General features: G+C 45.6%; 1 protein-coding gene across 8 annotated transcripts in view; it reads left to right on the top strand.

Annotated features, from left to right (window-relative positions):
* The window catches only part of KIAA1549 (KIAA1549 ortholog), a 158,107-nt gene that overhangs the window by 975 nt on the left and 133,618 nt on the right, over nt 1-23,514 (top strand). The gene's annotated exons all lie outside the window — the stretch shown is intronic.

Genomic DNA, 23,514 nt, shown 5'->3' with positions numbered 1-23,514 from the left:
GCGCCCTGGCCACGGATCTTTCCAGGGAAATAGCTATTGGTATTACTTCTGCAAGGCATTATTAGTACAATGGAGTATGAAAATATTTTGATTCTTAAGTGTCAGGGCATGAAAGGAGTAAGGGCTGTTTTTATAACAGATGCAGTTTAGTGACTGTTCATCAGTATGGAATGAAGAGGCATGATTTACGAAGAAGCATGAGGGTTTTGTTGTGGAAGAAATGATTTAATTCCTACTGCTTCTCCAAAATGTTTATTTGTCCACCCTGAGCCTGTACACAGGATGGTCTGGAAACCGTCTCTGAGCTGACACTGCAGGCCAGCGATTGCCCCTGCACAAGGCACTTGACCACTTTGAGGCGGAAAAGGAAAGGTGGAAGGAGCAGCTCGGGGTGGAGGGCTGCTGCACACAGAACAAAACCCAGAAAGCCGTGAACGCTGCTCCGAATCCTCCCTTCTTGTGGGAGCAGGGCCAAAGGGCTACTCAGTGGCTGGGAGGAATTGGAACAGATTTGAAGGTGTCCCTTGGACCTGTGAGAATTATAACCAGTGCCCTAGAGGGGATGGTACAATAGAAGCACAGGGAGGACTTCAGGGATCATGGAACAGGTCCACTCTGCTTACCAAAGAGGAAACTAAGGCAGAGAAGTGCCTTGCTCAAGGTCACAGTCACCACTTTCCCTGCCTCCCAAGCCCGCTCTTGGCCCATAGACATATCCACGCCTGAAGCCTCTGCAGAGATTTCCCATAGCTGGGTGGAACCAGGGTTGGGGTGACAGAATGAGTCTCTTTTAGGCAGTATACAGCTAGTGCAAACACCTTACTCTAACCTAGGACCTCCCGTCTCAGTCCTGCTCCTGCGAGTTCCAGCCCTGTGTGTCCAGAGGAGATGAGATCATTGTCAAGGGTCTCTTGGCTTTAGTCAACAAAGAGAGCCCATCTGATACTCGTGGATTCATCTGTCATAGGATACAGCAGATAAACCGTTTCCATCTCCTGAGTGCTTTTTGTGTGCCAGGTGTTGAATTTTATATACACAATCCAGTCACGTTGTGAGTTAGGCATAGTTATCCCCATTTTACAGATGCAGAAACTAAGGCTTTGAGTTTAGGTTGGTTTGGCTTCAGACTGTATGACATGCTTCCTTTCTGTGCCTGATGGCTTCCCCATATGAATGTGGCCATCTGGGTGTACTGCAGAGGTTGTGGAGAATATAAGTGCTTCTTCTGGTAACTTTAAAATAAATAGTGAAGCTGTTTGCACTGCCCATCCCTAACCTTCTCTTCTTTGGAAGTCCTTTCCTGCTTCCCCTCTACCCCCAATACAAATATTCAACCTGGAGACATGAAATTAATAATATTTCCATTCTAGACCTGACATCATGGAAAGACACTTCATCCTTTCACTAGTTTGTATATTGGCTTCAGCCGCTGCCAGGCTCATAGACTAGGAACTAAGAAATGGAGGGCACAGCCCCTGTGCTCCAGGATTCAGCTGGAAACACAGAGCAGTGAAGGAAGTACAAATGCTTGCACAGACCATTCCCGGACAGGAAAGGCAGGATTCCTTATGGATGACCTGCTGGAGGTGACCCCATCTGCTTGAAGTCTGTGAGGAACTATCTTGGTGGAGGGTGGCTTCCTGATGTAGCTAGGGTGTGTGTAGGGTGCCTGGGCGGTGCTGTTGATCCTGGGAAGAGGGTGCGTTGCAGTTGCTTGGGCCGCCCTCCCAGTCCTGAGTATGGTATTTTCACCAGGAGATTTGGAAGATAGAGCTTTGCTGAACACTGCCATGGTGGTTGTTTCTCTTTCTAAAGAATAAGCAGTGGTAGTCAGAAAATGGCATGGCTTAGACCTGTTTTGGACTTCGTATGTGAGGCAGCATTCCCTTCCGTGGCTGTCTGAAAGCTATCTCCTCCTTCAGCTGGCTTCTCTTGTTAACTTTTGTTCAATAGAGTCCACCTTCCAGGTGGTCCCCTTATTACAGTCTTTGGTTAAATCTCTATGTTGAATTGATTTCTTGTCTATTTCTATTTCATTCAGCATTTTGAATGTGTTTTTTTTTTTTTTAAAAAAAAACATTTACAAGTTTGGTCTTAACCATTGACTGTTGTGGAAACAACTTGTAATGCTTTGGACTTTTGAATGCATTGCTCTTAAGTGATTAGCCATCCACAATATAAAAACAAAGAATCATGCCCCGTTTCTTCACCTTATTCAGAGATAAGTTTTTAAAAAGTAATAGTTATTATGAAATAGATTGCTTTGTAGGGAATTTGGAAATTACTGAAAGGTACAGAAACCATTCACCCATAATCTCACAGCCTGTAGGTAACGCTAAGTAATTTTGTCATTTTTTTTGTTAACATTAAAAAAAGAATAGAATTATATGCACAATTATATTTACTACCGTTTCCACTCTACATTTAACTTAAGCATTTTTCCATTCATTAAATCTTATTTGGAAACAATTTTCTATCCTAATGATTTATTCTTTTATTTCCATTTTTTGGGTTGTGTAAGTAATGCTGATGAATAGCTACATAGAAAAGGCTCTGCTGGCCGGGCGCACTGGCCCACGCCTGTAATCCCAGCACTTTGGGAAGCCGAGGTGGGTGGATCACCTGAGGTCAGGAGTTTGAGACCAGCCTTGCTAACATGGTGAAACCCCGCCTCTAATAAAAACACAAAAATGAGCCAGGCGTGGTGGCACGCGCTTGTAATTCCAGCTACTTGGGAGGCTGAGGCAGAATTGCTCGAACCAGGGAGGCAGAGGTTGCAGTGAGCCGAGATGGCGCCATTGCACTCCAGCCTGGGCGACAGAGCAAGACTCCGTCTCAAAAAAAAAAAAAAAAAAAAAAGGCTTTGTGTATGTTTCTTTCTGTGTGTGTGTGTGTTTTCTAGAGTATACATTTGTGGAAGGGGTATTAGAGTGTGATTAAAATGTAAGGCCCACCAGGCTGGATTTCTGCATGTTTTGTTCAAAATGCTGGACCCCTAGTAGATACTCAGTATGTGATTTTTGAATGAAGCAATTTTTGAAAGTTATAATGCTGACATAAGCCCTTGAAGCTTATGCAGGGGCCTTCCATTATCACTTGCATTGAGTATTATTTCACTTCATCACTGGCATTGAATGTTACTTTAAAAGCCCTTGTTAAATAAATTTGTAATACATTGTTTTAACCTGCACCGTTTTACTGCTTTAGAGTTGAATATTTTTTATTTCGTATTTGTATTCTGTGAATTTTCTCTGTATTTGTATTTATTTACCTGTTGTGGCAGAGATATGTATTTAAATCTTTATGTATTAGAAGGATAGCAACCATTTTTCCTTCTATTTGTTGCGTTTTCCCCCTTCCAAAGGAATTTCTTTTAAATTTTACATAATTTTGAAATATAGAAGTTTTTGGTTATTTTGATTAGCAAGATCTGCCATTTGTTCTTTTAATAATTTTTTATTGCATTTATACTTATGGTGTGTTAAATTTTTATCTTAATGTGCTATTTTATCATTGGCCATTTCTAGGTGAATATTTATGCTTTGAGTGGTTTAGTATATTATAAACAAATACTTAAATGTTTCAAAGGTGTGGCCCCTAGGCCTCCTGCATCAACATCATTTGGGGATGTGGGGGTGCTTGTTAAGAATTTAGATGTCTAAGACTCACCCTTAGCCTCTAAATTAGACTCTTTGGTCAGTGCCTGGGAATCTCCGTTTTAACAAGTTCACAGCTCAGTTTTAGCCACTGAGCATTGGAACCACTGATCCAGATATGGTAAACCCAGTAACTGAAAATTAACAGTATTTTGAAGATATAGTAGTCCTTTCTTATCTGCAAGGAATGTGGTCCAAGACCCCCAGTGGATGCCTGATACTTTGGGTAGTACTGAACTCTGTATATACCATGGTTTTTTCCTATATGTACATACCTGCAATGAAGTTTAATTTAAAAATGAGGCACAGTAAGAGATTAACAATAATAACAAAACAGAACAGTTCTAACAGTCTACTGTAATAAAATGTGAATATGCTGTATCTCAAAATACCTCAGAATATCTCAAAATATCTTCAAACTGCAGTTGTCCTCCGGTATCTGAAACCTTGGAGGAGGGAGACTACTGTATACCATTTAGTATCTTGCAATTGTCTTTTCACTATTAGAACAGCTAATTTAAAATCGTTATGTTGAGGCTGGGCGCGGTGGCTCACGCCTGTAATCCTAACACTTTGGGAGGCCGAGGCAGGTGGATCACCTGAGGTCAGGAGTTGGAGACCAGCCTGGCCAACATGGTGAAACCCCGTCTCTACTAAAAATACAGAAATTAGCCGGGTGTGGTGGCAGGTGCCTGTAATCCCAGCTACTTGGGAGGGTGAGCCAGGAGAATTGCTTGAACCTGGGAGGCAGAGGTTGCAATGAGCTGAGATCGCGCCACTGCACTCCAGCCTGGGTGACAGAGCAAGACTCCGTCTCAAAATAAAATAAGATAAAATAAGATAAGGTAAAATAAAATAAGCATTTTTTGTTACATGTTTTTGCTTGGTTTTGTTTGGGTTGGGAGTGAAAGGGTGCAGAGGACTGCATTTTCAATGCTCACTCCTGCCTGTTTGGGAACAGCTGCTGCAGTGCTTGTCAGGAAGTACCTCACTTAATTCTGAAAACAGAACCCAGCCAGGGAGTTGTTAAAAGTCACTAGAGACGTGGGAGCCACAGGTTTTCTATCAGTGCCCTGAATGATAGAGGCAGCTAATTACCGTTATTATAATTACACTAGGTTGATTTTCCCAGATAGGAAGACACTGTTCTAACTGCTCTAATTTGTTTTCAAGTTGTGACCACCCACCTTTCATCTGGAGCGCGCAATGATGTGATTTCTTTTTCTTGTTGTTAGGCAGCAGGATTTGTTAAAAGGTGCGTTAAAAAACCTGGGTGTGTGCAAATGCAAATCTGCCTGTAACTTTGTGACTATGGACAAGTTACCTTGTCCTGGGTTTCCTCTTCGGTGTAAGAAAGGGTTAATGAGATTAGCGCTAATCTCATTAACCCTCTAGCTCCTTGTAGCTCGTTTCTCCTTGTAGCTCCTACATATCAAGTCAACATCTTGGATGTCTTGGAATGCGCTTATAAGCAGCATCTGTCCTTTTTCTGTTAGGTTGTTTTGTCATTTCTCCTTGCCTGGTAGATGTTCTAGGCCCACGACCTGCTGAAGGCAGCTCACTCTCACCGTTGCAGATGGCTCTTCTTTTTAAAAACTCCCTTTATTCTTCGCTCTTGCATCCACACACTCAGGACACATACTTTGCTTTCTCTTATTCTTTCTCTTTGTCTCTTTCTTTTTTCCATCTCCTTTGTTAGCTTCAGGCAATTACTTCTCATTAGTGAAATTCTAATCTTGTGGTCCCCACACTCTGAGCATCATCACTGCCTGGTAGCTCGCATCATCGCTGCCACTGCCTCGTAGCTTGTTAGAAAATGCAGAATCTCAGGGCCCACCCCCGACCTTCTGAATCAGAATCTGCATTTAACAAGATCCTCCTGGTGATTTTGCATGCACAATTGAAGTTTGGGAAGCACTGGTCTAAGAGGTAAAGTGCCTCCTGTTCTAGCCTTCTGGGAATAGGTATTGTTGGAACATTGAAGGCTAAGTCAGCCTGGACTAACTCTGGAGCTGTCTAAATCTCCAGAGACCTTGAGAGACACCTGCTTTTAGGACTGAGTCTGTGTGAATAGTGTGCAAGAACCATATTTTATTTGACCAGGCAACTAGATTAGAATGGTCCCCTAGACCTGCTGTTTTCATTCATTGCGAGCATTTGACTGGTTGTAAAAACACTGAGATACAGGCTGGATGTGGTGGCTCACGCCTATAATCCCAGCACTTTGGGAGGCTTAGGCAGGCGGGTCACTTGAGGCCAGGAGTTCGAGACCAGCCTGGCCAACATGGTGAAACCTCGTCTCTACTAAAAACACAAAAAAAATAGCCGGGCATGGTAGTGGGTGCCTGTAATCCCAGCTACTCAGGAGGCTGAGGCTTGAACCCGGGAGGCAAAGGTTGCAGTGAGCTGAGATCACGCCACTGCACTCCAGCCTAGGCAACAAAATGAGACTCTGTCTCAAAAAACAAAACAAAACCACTGAGATACTGCCATAGCAGTTGGTAAATAGCTGCTGTACTGAATATTCCTTACTCCCCACCCCCAAGTACCCTGAGCCTCCCTGCCCTCTTTGAGGACTCTTCTCCCAAGGACCACCGCCACCCTTGACCTCACCGAGATCCAGTGACTGAAGGGTTAATGCTCAGCACAGCAGGCGCCTCAAGGACTCTGGTTTAGTTTTTTGGCTGAAGACCATTCTGGCAGGTGTGAGGTGCTAGCTCATTGTGGTTTTAATTTGCATTTCCCTAATGATTAGGGATGCTGAGCAATTTTTCTTTACCTGTTGACCATTTATGTGTCTCTTTTGAGAAATGTTTGTTCAGATCCTTTGCCTGTAAAATTAGAATAGCTCCCTTTCCGACTGTCAGTGCTCGTGCTCCACTGCTGTTAACTGTGTTGACTATCACCTGTACATTCATTCATTTTTTTTAATCTATCCCAGATCCAGTACTTAGAAAAAAAGTTAGGCTGGGTGCGGTGGCTCACGCCTGTATTCCTAGCACTTTGGAAGCCCAAGGCGGGAGGATTGCTTGAGCTCAGAAGTTTAAGACCAGCCTGGGCAACATAGTGAGACCTTGTTTCTACAAAAAAATACAAAAATTAGCTGGGCATGGTGGCATGCACCTGTAGTCTCAGCTACTCGGGAGGCCGAGGCAGGAGGATTGCTTGAGCCCAGCAGGTTGAGGCTGCAGTGAGCTGGGATTGTGGCACTACACTCCAGCCTGGGCGACAGAGCAAGAACTTTAAACAAAAAAAAAGCTTGTTAAATGTTGCACTTGATGGTAGTTAAAGTCATAGATATGGAAGACACTAGTGAGTGGGGAGCATGGAGAGTTAGTAGACAAGGCGGCCGAGGACAGAAACCCTGAAACTAGCATGAAGGAGAGGGGAAGACAAAGAGGAGCATACAAAGGAACTGACCATCATGACAAAATAGTGCTGTGAGGCCAGGAGAGGAGGAGAGAGTTTTCCTCTAGGTAAGTGATCCATCATGTCAAATGCTACTATACCAAACTGTTTCTTGAAGGATGGGATGAGGGCCAACTGATCAGAATCACCTGTTAAAAACCCAACTCATGGTCAAGCCAACTCTACTGAAACAGGTGATGCCTGAGGATTTGTATTTTTGAAATGTTCCACAAGCTCTTTTTATGTTATTCTTAGGCCTCATGAGGTTTGAGTTACTCCCTATAACTTAATGGTGGCAGGAGGATTGGTGGAAGTTTTAAAAATGTGTTTTAGACTTGATTGTGTTTGTAGGCTTCAAGAGTCAGTAAAAATACAGTGACTGGGCCGGGCGCGGTGGCTTGTGCCTGTAATCCCAGCACTTTGGGAGGCCCAGGCAGGCAGCTCACTTGAGGTTAGGAGTTTGAGACCAGCCTGGCCAACATGGTGAAACCCCGCCATTACTAAAAATACAAAAATTAGCCAGGTGTGATGGCGGGTGCCTGCAATCCCAGCTATTCGGGGGGCTGAGGCAGGAGAATCACTTGAATCTGGGAGGTGGATGTTACAGTGAGCTGAGATTGTGCCACTTTACTCCAGCCTGGGTGACAGAGCGACACTCTATCTCAAAAACAAAACAAAACAAAAACAGTGGTTGAAAATTTAAGGAAGTAGAAGTGAGGACCTGACGGCTAATTTACCAAAAGTGAGGAAGTTCACCTGGGCAGGCAGGACCACCCTAAGAAGAGTTAGGAAGAAGTAATGTTGGGAGAAGGAATCGGAGGGACTGGTGGAAGGTTGGGAGTGAAATCCAAGGTAATGGGGGTATCTGTGGTGATGTTAGGGAACCCGCAATGTGATTTTTGTCCTCTAGCACTTGACGTTCCTGTGTGTTTGGGAAAGGTGAGCCACTGGCCCGAGTCAGGGATGGGGAATCACAGGGCAGGTGTGAAGAGCCAAAGGGGATTGAAGGAGCTGGCAAGAGGTGGTCTGGATGAGGTAGCGTGGGGTCTAGGCTGGATGAGGTAGGAGGTGAACTGTGGATGGAGCAATGGGAAAGGGACTGGGAGGAGGGGGTGCAGCTGAGATCCCAGGGCAGTTGTTGGGAGAGAGGTGGGGGAGGGCGGGAGGGATTGGGGTGTCATTGTGCCGAGTTAGGGAAGTGGGTCATCTCTAGTTTTGGTCTTGGGTAATGAACAGGGTAGGGTGTAGTGGTGGGAATGAGTTGTTGAAGTGGAACATGGAGGAAGGCTTTGGGGTGAATAACTTCTGTGGATGTTGAACTTGCCTGGAGAGAGGAAGAAAGGACTGTGAGTCAGGCACCAGCCCCTCAGTGAGTGAAAGAAAGTTCCCAGAGGACTGTGCATGGGAGGGGAGGAAGTCCCTCTTGAATGTATCTGCCGTACCATCGCTGCCACCACTGCCCTCATTCAAGCTCCCATCCTCTTTTCTCCAGGTGACCGTCACAACCTCCACTTCTACTCTCGCTTCCTCCAGTTCATCCTCCACCTTCAGCGGGAAGGGCCTGCTAGGAACAGGTCACGTCACTTCCTCCTTGCTTGACTGTCTGCAGTGGCCCCCATAGTTTTCATTACGCTCCACGTCTGAGTCAAAGCCTGTGTGCTCAGATAGCAGGTGTACAGGGCAGGAGCTGGGGGTCTAGGATGTGGGAGAATGGGCACGGAAGGTGCAGAATATTCCACATATTGGTATTGAAAGGGGCCAAGAAGATCTTTCCAGCAAGAGAAGGGAAGTGTGATTTGGAGGCTGAGTTTTGCCCTCTCGAGGTTGAGGTCCAGCTGCAAGACGGTTTCTCAACCCTAGGGGGTGGGTTTTGTTGTGACAGATAGCTGCTGACTGGGTAGGACCCAACCCCTCAGAGGGCCAGCTTCTGCGGCATGAAGGGTGCCGTGTGTGCACAAGGAATGAAATAACATAGGAAGAGGGAGTGGTAAGGTGGAGGCCATCTGTGCAGGTGAGGGCTGGGAAGAAGGCAATCTGGGGTGGGGTTGGAAAGGGAGGCAGAGAGGGCAGGAGTGAAGGCTCCTGGGGGCTTGGAAGGGATGGGATCTAGGGCAAGAGTGGAGGGGTTCATTTGAGAGAGGAGGAAAACAGAAGGAGAAACAGGTGGCTTGTCTGGGGACAGAGATGTATGGGGGAGTACGGGTCTATTCATGGAGGGTGGGAGGCGAGCAGATCTGGAGAGAGGACAGCAGCGTGGGGGGATCAGGAGCTTGAGCAAACACAACTGGCTTCCAGAGGAGAGTGAGAAGGGATGAGTGAAAGAATTGCCAGGCAGTGGCAAGGGCCCAGTTGAAGTTGGAAGGCCAGTCTTGGTCACAGTCCAGGCAGACACTCTGCTTGTCCCTCCAGCAGCCTGGGTGGCCCGGAGCCTTGGCCGAAGATAGGCCACAGCAGTCCCGGGGTGTTGTGTCGAGGGCAGGGCAGCTGGGAAGGCTCCTCACTCCTGGTGGTTTCCTGGTGGTTCCCAGTCCTTTGGAGTCACTTGGAAACTCTCCTTGTCACTTCTTTCTTCTTTGTTCTGTTGTTTGGGCCTGAGGAAGGAACCCTTCATCACTTACTGTTTTGGGTGCTAGGATTAATTGTGGAGCCAGACAGTCTGAAGAGCTGCTTTAAAACACTGGGTAAATACTGTTGGGGAGCTTTCAAAGGGGGAAGCCTCAGACATACAAAACAGATGATCTTATGGAGCCAGCTTCCAGGGGAACTTGGGCAAAGCCCAGGAGACAGGTCTGAGCAGGTGGGAGGTTGCCAGGTCCTTGCTGCTCCACGTGTGGTCCCCAGATCAGCAGCATCAGCATCACCTGGGAGCTTGTCAGAAATGCAGAATGTCAGACTCCACCCCGGACCTACTGCATCGACTTTTTGAAAGCATCTCCAGGTGACTTGTATGCACACCAAAGCTTGAGAGGCTCAGAACTGTGCAGTTTCTCATTGAAGTTGGGTGTATTTCAAAGATTGTTGGTTATCTAATTAGTGGAGAGTCCATAGCGCATAAAAATGCAGCCCAGATCTCAAGCCATCGGGCAAAACTGAGGGTAGGAGCAGTAGCCGGTTGGGAGCTGAGCTGGTGCCTGGCTGGATGTGCTGCTCAGAGAACTGCCCCTGCCCTGAGCATGGTCACAAGCCTTTAGTCCAGTCCTGAGTTCCCTGAGCTGGTGTCAGCAGGTGTTAGGGTGGTTGACTACCAGGAATTACAAAAGCACTTGGAGATAGTTGAAGCAAAAGGGTGTCGAAGTTGAGACGGAGGCAGAAGCAACCCACATGTCTGTGGACAGATGAATGAATAAACAAACTGTGGTCTGGGAGGAAGTGGGGATGGCTAATAGGTACAAAAAAATAGAATGAATAAGTTGCTTTTATATAGGAAAGGAAAATTTTTAAAAAAGGAAAAGAGTTAAGAATGAATAAGACCTAGTATTTGCTAGCACAACAGGGTGACTATAGTCAAAAATAATTTAGTCGCACATTTATAAACAGCTTGTATAATTGGATTGTTTGTAACACAAAGGATAAATGCTTGAGGGGATGGACACACCATTTACCTTGATGTGATTATTATGTATTACATACCTGTATCAAAGCTTCTCATGGGCTGGGCACAGTGGCTCACGCCTGTAATCCCAGCCCTTTGGGAGGCTGAGGTGGTCAGATCACCTGAGGTCAGGAGTTCGAGACAAGCCTGGCCAAGACAGTGAAACCACGTCTCTACTAAAAATACAAAAATTAGTCAGGCATGATGGTGCAGGCCTGTAATCCCAGCTACTTGGGAGGCTGAGGCAGGAGAATTGATCCCGGGAGGCAGAGGTTGCAGTAAGCTGAGATCGCATCACTGCACTCCAGACTGGGAGACAGAGCAAGACTCCATCTCAAAAACAAACAAACAAAACTCATATAACCCATAAATATATGTACCAACTATGTATGCACAAAATTGAAAATAAACAAATTTTTACAAATGTGGTCTAGCCATTCGGTGGAATATTGTTCAGCCTTAAAAAGGAAGGAAATTCTGACACATGCTACAACATGGATGAACCTCAAAGACGTTATGCCAAGTGAGATGAGCCAGTCATGAAAAGACAAATACTATAGGATTCCACTTACATGAGGTCCCTAGAGTAGTCAAAGCCGTGGAGACAGGGAGTAGAAGGATGGCAAGGGCCTGGGAGGAGGGGGGAATAGAAAGTTTTTGTTTAATGGGGACAGAGTTTCAGCTTTGCAAGATGAAGGAGTTCAGGCTGTCATTTGCACGGCAACGTGAATATACTCAACACTGTGGAACTGTACACTTAGAAATGGTTGAGATGGTCAATTTGGGGGAGCTAAATGGTAACTTATGAACACAGAAAGAGTCGACAGACACTGGAGCCTCCTTGAGTTGGATGGTGGGAGGAGGGAGAGGAGCAGAAAAGATAACTATTGGGTACTGGGCTTAATACCTGGGTGATGAAATAATATGTACAACAGTCTCCTGTGACACCTGTTTACCTGTGTAACAAACCTGCATTTATACCCCAAACCTAAAATAAAGTTAAAAAAAGGATGCTGAAGAAAATATTGTTGGAGCACAAGGTTTTTTTTTTGTTTGTTTTGTTTTGTTTTTTGAGACGGAGTCTGGCTCTGTCGCCCAAGCTGGAGTGCAGTGGTGCGATCTCGGCTCACTGCAAGCTCCGCCTCCCAGGTTCACGCCATTCTCCTGCCTCAGCCTCCCCAGTAGCTGGGACTACAGGTGCCCGCCACCACGCCTGGCTAATTATTATTATTATTTTTTGTATTTTTAGTAGAGACGGGGTTTCACCGTGTTAGCCAGGATGGTCTCGATCTCCTGACCTCATGATTTGCCCGCCTCGGCCTCCCAAAGTGCTGGGATTACAGGCGTGAGCCACCACGCCCAGCCTTGGAGCACAAGGTTTTTAGCTTTTTATACTTTGGCTGTACTAGATGGATTGAAAAATAAAGCTCTGTTCACTATCTGACCTCTAGTTTGTTTCCTTTTAAAAATATATATCGCTGCTGCAATGAATTGCCTTTAAATAAAAATTTCTGTTTAACATTAATGCAAGATGGTAAATTTTATGTTATGTTTTTAACCACAGTTATTTTTTTAATTTTTATTTTTAGTTCTGGAATACATGTGCAGGACGTGCAGGTTTGTTACATAGGTAGATGTGTGCCATGGTGGTTTGCTACACCTGTCAACCCATCATTTGGGTATTAAGCCCAGCATACATTAGCTCTTTTTCCTAATAATCTCCTTCCTCCCACCCCACCTACCGAGAGGGCCTGGTGTGTGTTGTTCCCTTCCCTGTGTCCATGTGATCTCATTGTTTAGCTCCCACCTATAAGTGAGAACATGCGATGTTTGGTTTTCTGTTCTTGGATTAGTTTGCTGAGGATAATGGTTTCCAGCTTCATCCATGCCCAGTGGAGTGGGAACTAGCTGGTAGGGAAGCAGGAGTGGACATTGCTCAGAGCTGGGAGCCTCAGTGGTCTTGGTGCAGAGCAGGAGCACGTGACAGGTGCTCGCTTTGGGAACTGGCAGTGGAGGCAGATGACAGGCTGGGATGGAGGGGCATCTGTGCAGGCCAGCACAGGCCAGATCTGGATGGGGATTGGGGGACAAGTCAGCCACTGGTGGCCAGGATAGTGGTCAGGATTGTTGCCCTTGGCTTTGTAGCACCAGCAAAGATCTTGGGGCCTCTCCACCTTGGGGCTGCTTCACCTTACCTCACCTCAGCATCCTTGCACTGTTGAGTGTTTTTTTTCTCCTGGACAGCTGTTTAATGGAGGATGGGTTGGGAGACTGGGCTGGGGAAGGCGGCTCCAGGAATGGGTTGGAGTTTTCAGCCTGGGCCTGAAGAGAGTCTTAGGAATTTGAAAAATTAGATGGTTTTCCTAGCCCCTAGAATTGGGCTTTTAAATATCTTAATGCCTTTTGAGAGTACAATATCTTTATTGGCTTTTTCCTGATTATAAAAACGATATGCATTCATTGCAATCATTTGTACTTGCTGTTCCCTCTGCCTAGAACTTTCTCATCTCAGATATGATCGACACAGTTGACTCCCCTTCCTTCAGGTCTCTGCTCAAATCTCCTGTTATCAGGGAGGCCTTCCCTAACCCCGATGTGAAAATTAGCAACCGCCTCCGTAATTCCTCTGCTCCTGCTTGCTTTTTTTCTCCATGACACTTATCATTGTCTTCTACATATTTGTCTGTGCATTCTGCCTTCCTCCACTGGACTGTAGGCCCCACCAGGGCTGACTTTGTGTAGTTCAGTGTCGTTTGTCCATGTATTCCACAAATCTTTGAGTGCCTGCTCTGTGCAGGCACTGTGCTGGGCCCTTGGGATACATCAGTGGACAAAGTTAATGATATCGTGTTATTCCGCGGTAGATGTCATGTGTAAATGCAGCAGATAAACAGCTTGGACTGATGAGTTGCAGTTTTGATCTGGGTGTTTAGGGAGCCTCGTTGAAAATGGGGCTGGATTCATTTGCTCAAGCTGCCATAATGACGTACCACACACTGAGTGGCTTACACAACAGAAGGTTATTGTCTTATAGTTCTGGAGTCCAAGATCAAGGTGTCAGCAGCACTGTGCTTCCTCCAAAGGTGCTAGAGAAGGATCTATTCCAGGCCTATCTCCCAGCTTCTGGTGGTGCAAGGTTAATATTGAGTGTCAACTCGATTGGATTGAAGGATGCAAAGTATTGATCCTGGGTGTGTCTGTAAGGTTGTTGCCAAAGGTGATTAACATTTGAGTCAATGGGCTGAGAAAAGCAGACCCACCCTTAATCTGGGTGAGCACAATCTAATCAGCTGCCAGCATGGCTAGGATAAAAGCAAGCAGAAGAACATGAAAATACTAGACTGGCTTAGCCTCCCAGCCTACGTGTTTCTCCCATGCTGGATGCTTCCTGCCCTTGAACATCGAACTTCAAGTTCTTCAGATATGGGACTCGGACTGGCTTCCTTATTCCTCAGCTTGTAGTTGGCTTGTTGTGGGACCTTGGGATCGTGTGAGTTTAATACTCCTTAATAAACTCCTCTGTGTATATATATATATATAGCTATCCTATTAGTTCTGTCCCTCTAGAGAACCCTGACTAATACAGGTGGTTCCTGGCTCATGGCAGTGTGACTCCAGTCTTTACATGGCGTTCCCTCTGTGTGTGTGTGCGTGCAAGTTTCCACTTTTTGTAAGGACCATGGTATTGGATAGGGGCCCACCCTACTTCAGTATGACCTTATTTTAACTACATCTTTGATGACCCTGTTTCCACGTAAGGTCATATCCTGAGGTTCTAGGGTTAGGACTTCAACATGTGAATTTTGGGGGCACACAGTTCAACCCATAACAGTGATAAACTAACATTTGAAAGAGGCAAGGGGGCAAGACGAGCAGGTATTGGGGGGAACAGTGTTCCCAGCAAACGATGTGGCCAGTGCAGAGGCCTTGAGGCAGGAGTGTGCCTGGTGTTGGGGGAGGCACAGGAGGCCTGTGCGCCTAAAGCAGAGGGTGGAGGCAGGAGGCAGCAGGCACTCAGGTGTGAAGGGAAGTGGGTGCTAGGGGTGGAGGATCATAGAGGGTTTTGATCAGAGGGTGATGTGATGAGACTTACAATGTAAAATTTCTTGCACATTGAATAAAGTCAGGTGGTACAAAGAAGGTGTAAATTAGAAAGCAAAAATCACCCCAAATCCTACCTGTCAGACAACTGCTATGAGATTTTAGTGTCTCTCCTTTCAGACTGTTTTCACATGTACAGGCGCATACACAGAAAGCAATGGTATCATATTCTACATGTTGTTTGGCAGCTTGCTTTTTTTCGCTTCACACTTTATCACGGAATCTTTAGTTGTCAGGAAATACAGATCCACACCATGATTTTATTCGACGCTGTGGATGTTCCACACTTCATTTATCTGGTTCTGTGTTGATGGGTAATTGTATTGTCTTCAGCTTTCAATGTTATAAGAAAACATTGCTGGGCGTGGTGGCTCACGCCTGTAATCCCAGCGCTGTGGGAGGCTGAGGTGGGTGGATTGCTTGAGCCCAGGAGTTCAAGACCAGCCTGGGCAACATGGCAAAACCCCATCTCTACAAAAAATACAAAAATTAGTCAGGCATGGTGGCACGCACCTGTAGTTTGAGAATGCAGTATCTTTATTGGCTTTTTCCTGATTATAAAAACGATATGCATTCATTGCAATCATTTGTACTTGCTGTTCCCTCTGCCTAGAACTTTCTTATCTCAGATATTGACACAGTTGACTCCCCTTCCTTCAGGTCTCTGCTCAAATCTCCTGTTACCAGGGAGGCCTTCCCTAACCCCGATGTAAAAAATTAGCAGCCACCTCCATAATTCCTCTGCTCCTGCCTGCTGAAGGAGGCTGAAGAGGGAGGATCGCTTGAGCCCAGGAGGTTAAGGCTGCAGTGAGCCGAGATCGCACCACTGCGCTTCAGCCTGGGCAACAGAGCAAGACCCTGTCTCAAAAAAAAAAAAAAAAAAAAAAAGAAAAGAAAAGAAAACAAAGAAAAAAAAGCACTGCTATGAGCATCGTTGTGTATACATCTTTACACACTTTTCCAATTACTTTCTTAAGATAAATTCTCAGAAATAGACTTGCTGGACTAGGCAGTATGCACATATTAAATTTTGATGCAAATTGCCAAATTGCTCTCTAGAAAGGCTGAAGCAGTCCACATTCTCTCTAGCAATGCACCAGAGTGCCAGCTTGCTTCTCTCCTCCATAATACAGGCTGTTACCAGTCTTTATTGTCTTTGCCCAACTCATAGGTAAAAAATATCTCCATTAAAGGTGCATTTCTCTGATTGTCCATTGGCATTTGGGCCTTTGAATGAAGTTCTCTTTGCACTTCTTTCTCTGGTCCTCTCCTGCAGCAGTCTCAGGGCTGAGCTGGGAATAATAATAATACCCAACAATTACAGAGTGCATGCTGTGTGCCAAACATTGTGTGAGGAGACGACACAGTGTGTCTTGTTTGATTTACGCAACAATTGTATGAGGTAGGTACTGTAAGGATCCCCATTTTACAGAGGAGGAAAATAAAGCTTAGAGAAGTTCATTGACTTGCTCAAGGTCACACAGCTAGTAAGAGTTTTTCCCACCCTGGGGGTGGGCATGTGCACCCCCAGCCACGGTCTCCTCTGTTCTGGGTCTGGGTTAGAGAATGACTCTGTGGTCTCTCCCATTGAAGTGCCCACTCACAGGCTTTGCCCACTCACAGGCAGAGTGAGCTCTGTGGACAGAGCCCCAGTCAGAGCCACCTGTGGCCCCTGGCCACCTCCCTGTCCCTGTTAGAAGCCCTGACTGTGAAGTCACACCGTGGCCTAGCCTAAGAAGATGCTCACCAAACATAGGTTAAGAGAAATGAATGAAGCAGGCTTTCAAAACCTACAGTGTTGTGTGGTGGTGCATTTTACTTTATTTCGGCAGATTAAACATTTTAACAATAAAAAAACTCAAAAAGTTAAAATTCCATGATAAGCCATATTCCATTTTCTCCACCAGTGAGGATAATATTTTTCTTAATACTGAGTGACATTTTCTTGCCGCATTTCCTCTTTTATCACGTCCTGGATCATTTCCTTGTGGTTTTGATACCATTTTTGCTTTGTGTTGACTATGCTGTTTTTCTGTTGTTTGTTTCTGACAGCCAAGTGTGTGGTTGTCATACATCTTCTCCATTAATTAAATTAGTGTATACCACTGGTTTAAAATCAATTTCTTATTTACTTTGGAATTTTGGTGGGAGGAGGTTGATGCCTTAAAATAAGTACTTTGTTCAAAAACTAACCGGTATAGCCGGCTGTCCTACTTCGTTTGTTTTATATGCCCCTTGAGCCTTTTTGGTTCTTCATAAAACACAGTGTATTAACGCCTTGAGTTCTTGCCTAGATCTGGTATAAAGTTTAACCTTCTGAATGCTTCCCAGAAATCCTGAACCTGCGACTGTTCTATTTTGTTCGTTGTAGTTTATATTGACTTCACTCACTGACAGCCTTCAGGTTCCTCTACTCCCTCTTCCAATTGTGTTCAGTTCCCCTGAGAGGAAAACAAGATATACCTGTAGAATGTGTACCCTGTCAGTCCGGATAAACCAGCAGCGCTGTGGAAACAGTTTCTAAATCTCAGTGGCTTTCTGCATGTGACTTCTGACTCCCACCGGCAGATCTTGCCCTTCATCTCTCTCCTGCACCTTTTGCATCTTGTCTGGTTCTGGGAAGTGTGCTTGCCTGGATCCTGTTTTTCATTCTTCCATCTTTGTTTTGAGTTTGCCAGTGCCAGAAGGCATGCCTGCAGGCAGACCAGTTGTGTGGTGGTTCCATGCCCACATGTCTGCATGACTCAGCCAACGTTGATGGAGCACTCACTGCCATGTGCTGAGCACCGTGCTGGATGTTGGGATACTAAGAGAAATGCGGCAGTCGGTCACAGCCATCTAGCAACTCCGTCTACAAGGGGAAGTAGTTCTGTACGTAAATGACTATCCAGTGGCATGTGAAGTGCTATTGTAGAGGACTGCGGTGGTGATACAAAGAGGGCAGTAACTGTTGGTGGATGTAGGACTGCAGAACTGTGGGGGATGTTTGAAGATGGATATGAGATGGAACATTCTTTTAAAGCTAAAGGAGAGCCTCGTTTCAGTTATCTATTGCTGCATAACAAATCACCCTAAAACAGAATGGTTTAAAACAGTAATGGTTTATTATTTGTCATGATTCTGTGGGTCAGGAATTCGGACAGGTCTCGGATGGATAATTCTCCTGCTCCATGAAACTCAGCTGGGGTCACTCACTTGGCTGTGTTCGGTTGGCTCCAGGGCTGGGCTGGAAGGCTGAGGCTGTTTCAGCCCCCCTCCTACCTTCGTGTTCTACCACATGCCCTCCCTGCCTCTTCCCAGGTGGCCAGCTTGGGCTTCCTTATAGTAGGACTTCATATGGGGCCGCTGGCTTCTAAGGGGAATGAAGCAGGAGCTAGTGGCCCTCTTAAGATCCAGTGCTCAAAAGTTGTCTCTGCTGCATTCTGCTGGTCAGAGAAAATCACAAGACTAGGCCACAAGGGGCAGGAGGAAATAGGGCTATCCATTGATGGGTGGTGAAATAGCATAGACATTGACATTGATGGTGGTTGTCTTTGGAGATTAGCAGCTACCATAAGCACAAAATGGTTGAAGGTAATGGAGAGAAAAGATACAATTACTTGAGAAAGCTGTCAGAGAAGACTAGGATAAATGATAATAATAATAGACATAATAATAGGTAACTAAAATTGAATGTGCACTTATGTCAGGCATTCTTCTAGGAAGTTGATATGTATTAGTTGTATTAAGCCATGTAATCCTGATAACCATATCCAGTACAATTATAAGGAGATGAAATAACTCACCTCAGGTCACATAGCTGATAACTGAGAGAGGAGAGATTCACACTGCAGTGCATCCTTGCACAGGGAGAATGGCGCCTCTTCCACTGAGACAGGTGGGAAGGGGGAGTGATGGCTACAGGTTTAGGTGCCTGCAGGTAAGGGGGCGGGAGGATGATGCTATTGAGGAAGTTGATGTCTGACAGCTTTTTTCTTTATTTCTTCCTTTCTTTTCTTTTCCCTTTTCTTTCTTTTTTTTCTTTTCTTGAGATGGAGCCTCTATCTGTCACTTAGGCTGGAGTGCAATGGCGTGATCATCTCTCACAGCAGCCTTGAACCCCTGAGATCAAGCAGTTCTCCTGCCTCAGCCTCCCAAAGTGCTGGGACTACAGGCCTGGCCACAGTTTTCTTCTTGATAGTGGCATGGTCATCACTTAAGTGAGATGGGGCAGGAGCAGGTCAGGTTCCATGAAAAAAGTAGCTTATAATTATAGTATCTGTGGCTCACAGAAGAAGGAATAGAGCAGGAGACTGTGAAAGGATTGTTGAGTGGGCCAGGCCTGGGGGAGGCGAGGACCTCTTGTGTACAGCAGCAGCCTCCCTTGGTCCCTGTGGGGGGTGATAGCCTCGTGGCAGGGTAGGGAAAGCGCATCATGGGGCCGTTCCCAAAGCAGCTCTCTCAGCCCACGGTAGGAGCCTAATAGATCTATTTTCTGCCCAGCTGCTGTGTTTGCCTCAGTCTCACAACACTTCCCCCAGTAGCTTTCAAAATGCAGCATTTCCGTCATAGACTTCAAAAGAAGAACGCCAAGATCTCCTGGCATGGAGCCCTCCTATGTACTTTGACCTTTAATTGGGTGCCTTCCAAGTGCTGAACTTCAAGTCTTGAGACTGCTCCGAGCACAACAGGAGCAACTTAGAATGGGGTTTTAACCTCCCAATGTGTGCCTAGAGGAGACCCCACTCTTTGGTGGGCAAGAGGATGTGGGCATTGACCGTCACCCAGATCCAAGTGAAGGACAGATGGCTCCTGCTCCTTGGCTGTGCTGTCCGATGGCCTGCAAGGGGCCCTTCTGTCAGAACTGCACGGGGAGAGGTTATGAGGGCGTGGGGGAAAGGCACATTTAGTGTCCCATTCATCTCTTTTCATGTCCCTTATTGTGTGGAGTTCGCAGTGCTTTTAGAATTTCCCAGCATTCTTATCGTTTATGTTTGTGGAGACTTTGCTTCATAATAGTTTGATCTCTTTGGAAAATCCAGAAGATACCATCACTTGTGTTTCTAGTCCTACAGGGCCTTAGAAAGCGTTTCTTGAGAAAAGCACGTGCAATATGGAGAGAGCAGTTTTACTCCCAGTGGCTGCAGATACACTTCTGTGAGGTGCCTGCCATGGCAGCCTGGGCTCTAGCCTGGGGTGTCTGGGAGGTTCAGCCCTTTGCTGGTGTTGGAAACACTTTAGCATGTATTTAAAATTTTTTTATTTTTGTGGCTGGGCACAGTGGCTCATGCCTGTAATCCCAGCACTTCGGGAGGCCGAGGCAGGTGGATCACCTGAGGTTAGGAGTTCGAGACCAGCCTGGCCAACATGGTGAAACCCCGTCTCTACTAAAAGTACAAAAAATTAGCCAGGCATAGTGGCGGGTGCCTGTAATCCCAGCTACTTGGGAGGCTGAGGCAGGAGAATCGCTTGAACCTGGGAGGCAGAGGTTGCAGTGAGCCGAGATAGTGCCACTGCACTCCAGCCAGGATGATAGAGTGAGAAACCATCTCAAAATAAATAAATAAATAAATAAATAAACAAAATAAAATTTATTTTTGTAGAGATGAGGTCTCACTATGTTGCCCAGGCCGGTCTTGAACTCCTGGCCTCAAGTGATCCTCCTGCCTCAGCCTCCCAAAGTGCTGGGATGACAGGTGTAAGCCACCGTGCCTAGCCTCGTGTATATTTTTTGACACAGTATTTACGCTATCTCCTCTGCCACAGAGCTCCAGGGCACAAATTCTGTTTCTCCTGGACCTCAGTGGCCCAGTCAGCCTGTGACCAATTAGAGTTGGGCTGTCATTCTAATTCCTGTTTGATTCACTCTATCTTGGAGTAATTTTTTGACACATTTCAGAGCTTGTTTGTGTTAAGGGACCAGTAGTCTATCTTTTGCTCTGCAGTCCTGGGAACTGACCTGATCCCACATGGGTGTGACATTTGGAATTGAAAATTGTTAGTCCTTGAAAGCACTGTTTAAAGAGGGGTCGGGTCTGATTAAGAGGCACAATTGCTCTCTGATCCTCACAAATGAAGTTAGATTTATACCTTTTGGCCCAGTAGTTCAGCTCTTAGGACTGTATCAAGTTACACCTCTTTGACAGTTAAATCTACATAAATTTATAAAGGGATTTGTGAATTGGTCTTCTAATCCAGAAAAAAGTAATGCTTCTAACTTAATGTAAATTTAAATAAATTCTAATTATGACCAAACTTTCCTGACATATTTCATGCTGAAATAATTGATAACCAATAGTCACAGTTAAAAATGATCATAACAAAGATGACATTTTTCTCCATTCGTAAAATGTGGGTTAGGTTAATTGCAGACTTTTTATGGGAAATGAACATAAAGACCCTTTGTCCTATGCAGGTTGGGCCTCTCTGCCATAAACCCCCACTCCCTTTTCCTAATGGTGGGAGCCCCGTTAGTGTCATCTTTTTATTCCACAATGTCCAGCACAATGTACTGCGTGAGAGATGGGTACATGAATATGTAGATAAATGGGACTTTCACTAGTTGTGTATGGTCGTGATTTGTGGTGCTATTTAAGTCTTGATGTTTAGTTGATTGCCAAGAGAGAATGAATTAATATATAGCAGATTTTTAGAATTATATTAAGGTCATTTGGTTAAAAAAGGATGTATGAGAACTTTTGTCTCAGCACTTTGGGAGGCCAAGGTAGGTGGATTACTTGAAGTCAGGAGTTCGAGGCCAGCTTGGCCAACATGGTGAAACCCCGTCTCTATTAAAAATATAAAAATTAGCCAGGTGTGGTGGCGGGCGCCTGCAATCCCAGCTACTCGGGGGGCTGAGGTAGGAGAATCACTTGAATCTGGGAGGTGGATGTTGCAGTGAGCCGAGATCGTGCCATTGCACTCCAGCCTGGGTGACAGAGCGACACTCTATCTCAAAAACAAAACAAAACAAAACGAAAAAAACCTTTTGGACATAGTGCAAAAACAAATCTGTATATCTCGAATTGTGTAATTGGTACGTACCTGGACAGGAACAACTTCTGAATCATACTGGTTTGTTTGGATCATCTTGGATTGTTGCTGAGTGACCCTGAGGAAGTATTGTCTACTGTTCGGGGTTGCTAGGAAGAAACCAGTCCTCTCTATACCAGGGAAGAAGAATAGCTGATGTGAGACAGTGGGATAGTAATAAGGTAAACCAGGGGGAGAGAAAGAGATTTAAATGACAGTCCCAGGCAAGGCTGTCATCATGGGACGTAAGTGAGACTGTTAAGCTCCTGAGTCATAGAAGTTTACAGCTGGGAAGTTATATAAATATTCATATATATGTCAGTTTCCACTTCTGTGGCCCCGACAAGATGCCTCAGGGCCTACAGTTTGGGGATCCAGGCTGTAGGAGTTGAAGACTGTTCCTTTAGGGCATAGCCAACAGGATGAATTTCAGCCTTCTAATCATTCTGTTTGAGATTCAGATTTTGAGGAGAGAGCCTGGGGCTTGGGATAGTTGCCCATCCCTTGATCAGGAGAGAATGAGCATTCTGGGTGATGGTGGCACCTAGATCTGGTACCATGGTGGAAGGAGTGTTTCCCAAGGCAAGACTGGGGTGGGGGTGCGTGCCAGGCAGGCTGAACCCGCATATGTCCCCTCTTGTGGCCCACTTATGCTCAGCATACACACACAGGCACATGCATAATCATTAATGTGCATATATCCAGAGGATGACAGTCATGCAAAGACAAGGAAAGACAAATATGTATTCACAGACGTTGTCACAGGAAAATACAAAACATAGATGCATGAGTACAAGCATATAGATTAATAGCAATATATGCAGAGATGCACATACAAGGAAATGCATGCATGAATACAGACACACTGACTCATGAGTACGTACCCATAGCAAAGTGCACGGTTGCTTGGAGAGGAAGGAAGGCTGAGTAGAAGATGTGGACAAAGAGAGAATAAGGGACAGTAGAGATAAGGAGGCGGCAGCAAGTGACCCTGGGACACCAGTTGGGTCCATAGGTACATGTTTTTAGGAAAGTTGACTGGGTGCAGTGGCTCATGCCTGTAGTCTCAGCACTTTGGGAGGCTGAGGTGGGTGGATCACCTGAGGTCAGGAGTTTGAGACAAACCTTGCTAACATGGTGAAACCCCGTCTCCACTAAAAATACAAGAATTAGCTGGGTGTCATGATGCGAACCTGTAGTCCCAGCTACTCGGGAGGCTGAGGCAGGAGAATTGCTTGAACCTGGGAGGTGGAGGTTGCAGTGAGCCGAGACCATGCCACTGCACTCCAGCCTGGGCCAAAGAGAGAGACTTCATTTAAAAAAAAAAAAAAAAAAGGTAGTAGGCCAAAATTTAGGATTTGACTTTGGGTTTCTGTTTGTTCCCTTATTGCTGGGCCCTCGGCTGAGTTCCTTGCGAGTATGTTCACTAAGTTCACTGGATTAGGACCGTGTGGTGCCTCACATGGCAGTGTCTCTGGTTTGTTCAGTCCTCGTTTTTCTTGATTTGCAACAGCCTCCTCTCCCCTCTCCTGCCTCATTGCCTGCCTCTCCTGTTAACCATATTGCTCTGGCAGTATGGTCATTCCCCATATGGGGAACTGCGTTGAACTGTTTTATGCCCCTGTGCCTTTGCACATGCTGTTCTTTCTGCGTGGAATGCATTTCTCTTCCTCATTTGCTTAATTCTGTATCTCCCTCAGGAAGACTTCCAGAAATCCCGGAATGGTTTGGATGCTCATTGTCCCT

Source organism: Pongo pygmaeus, chromosome 6, assembly GCF_028885625.2.
Source record: "Pongo pygmaeus isolate AG05252 chromosome 6, NHGRI_mPonPyg2-v2.0_pri, whole genome shotgun sequence".
Lineage (NCBI taxonomy): Eukaryota > Metazoa > Chordata > Mammalia > Primates > Hominidae > Pongo > Pongo pygmaeus.
The sequence above is the reverse complement of the archived record's forward strand: the minus strand, read 5'-3'. Positions and strand labels throughout refer to the sequence as shown.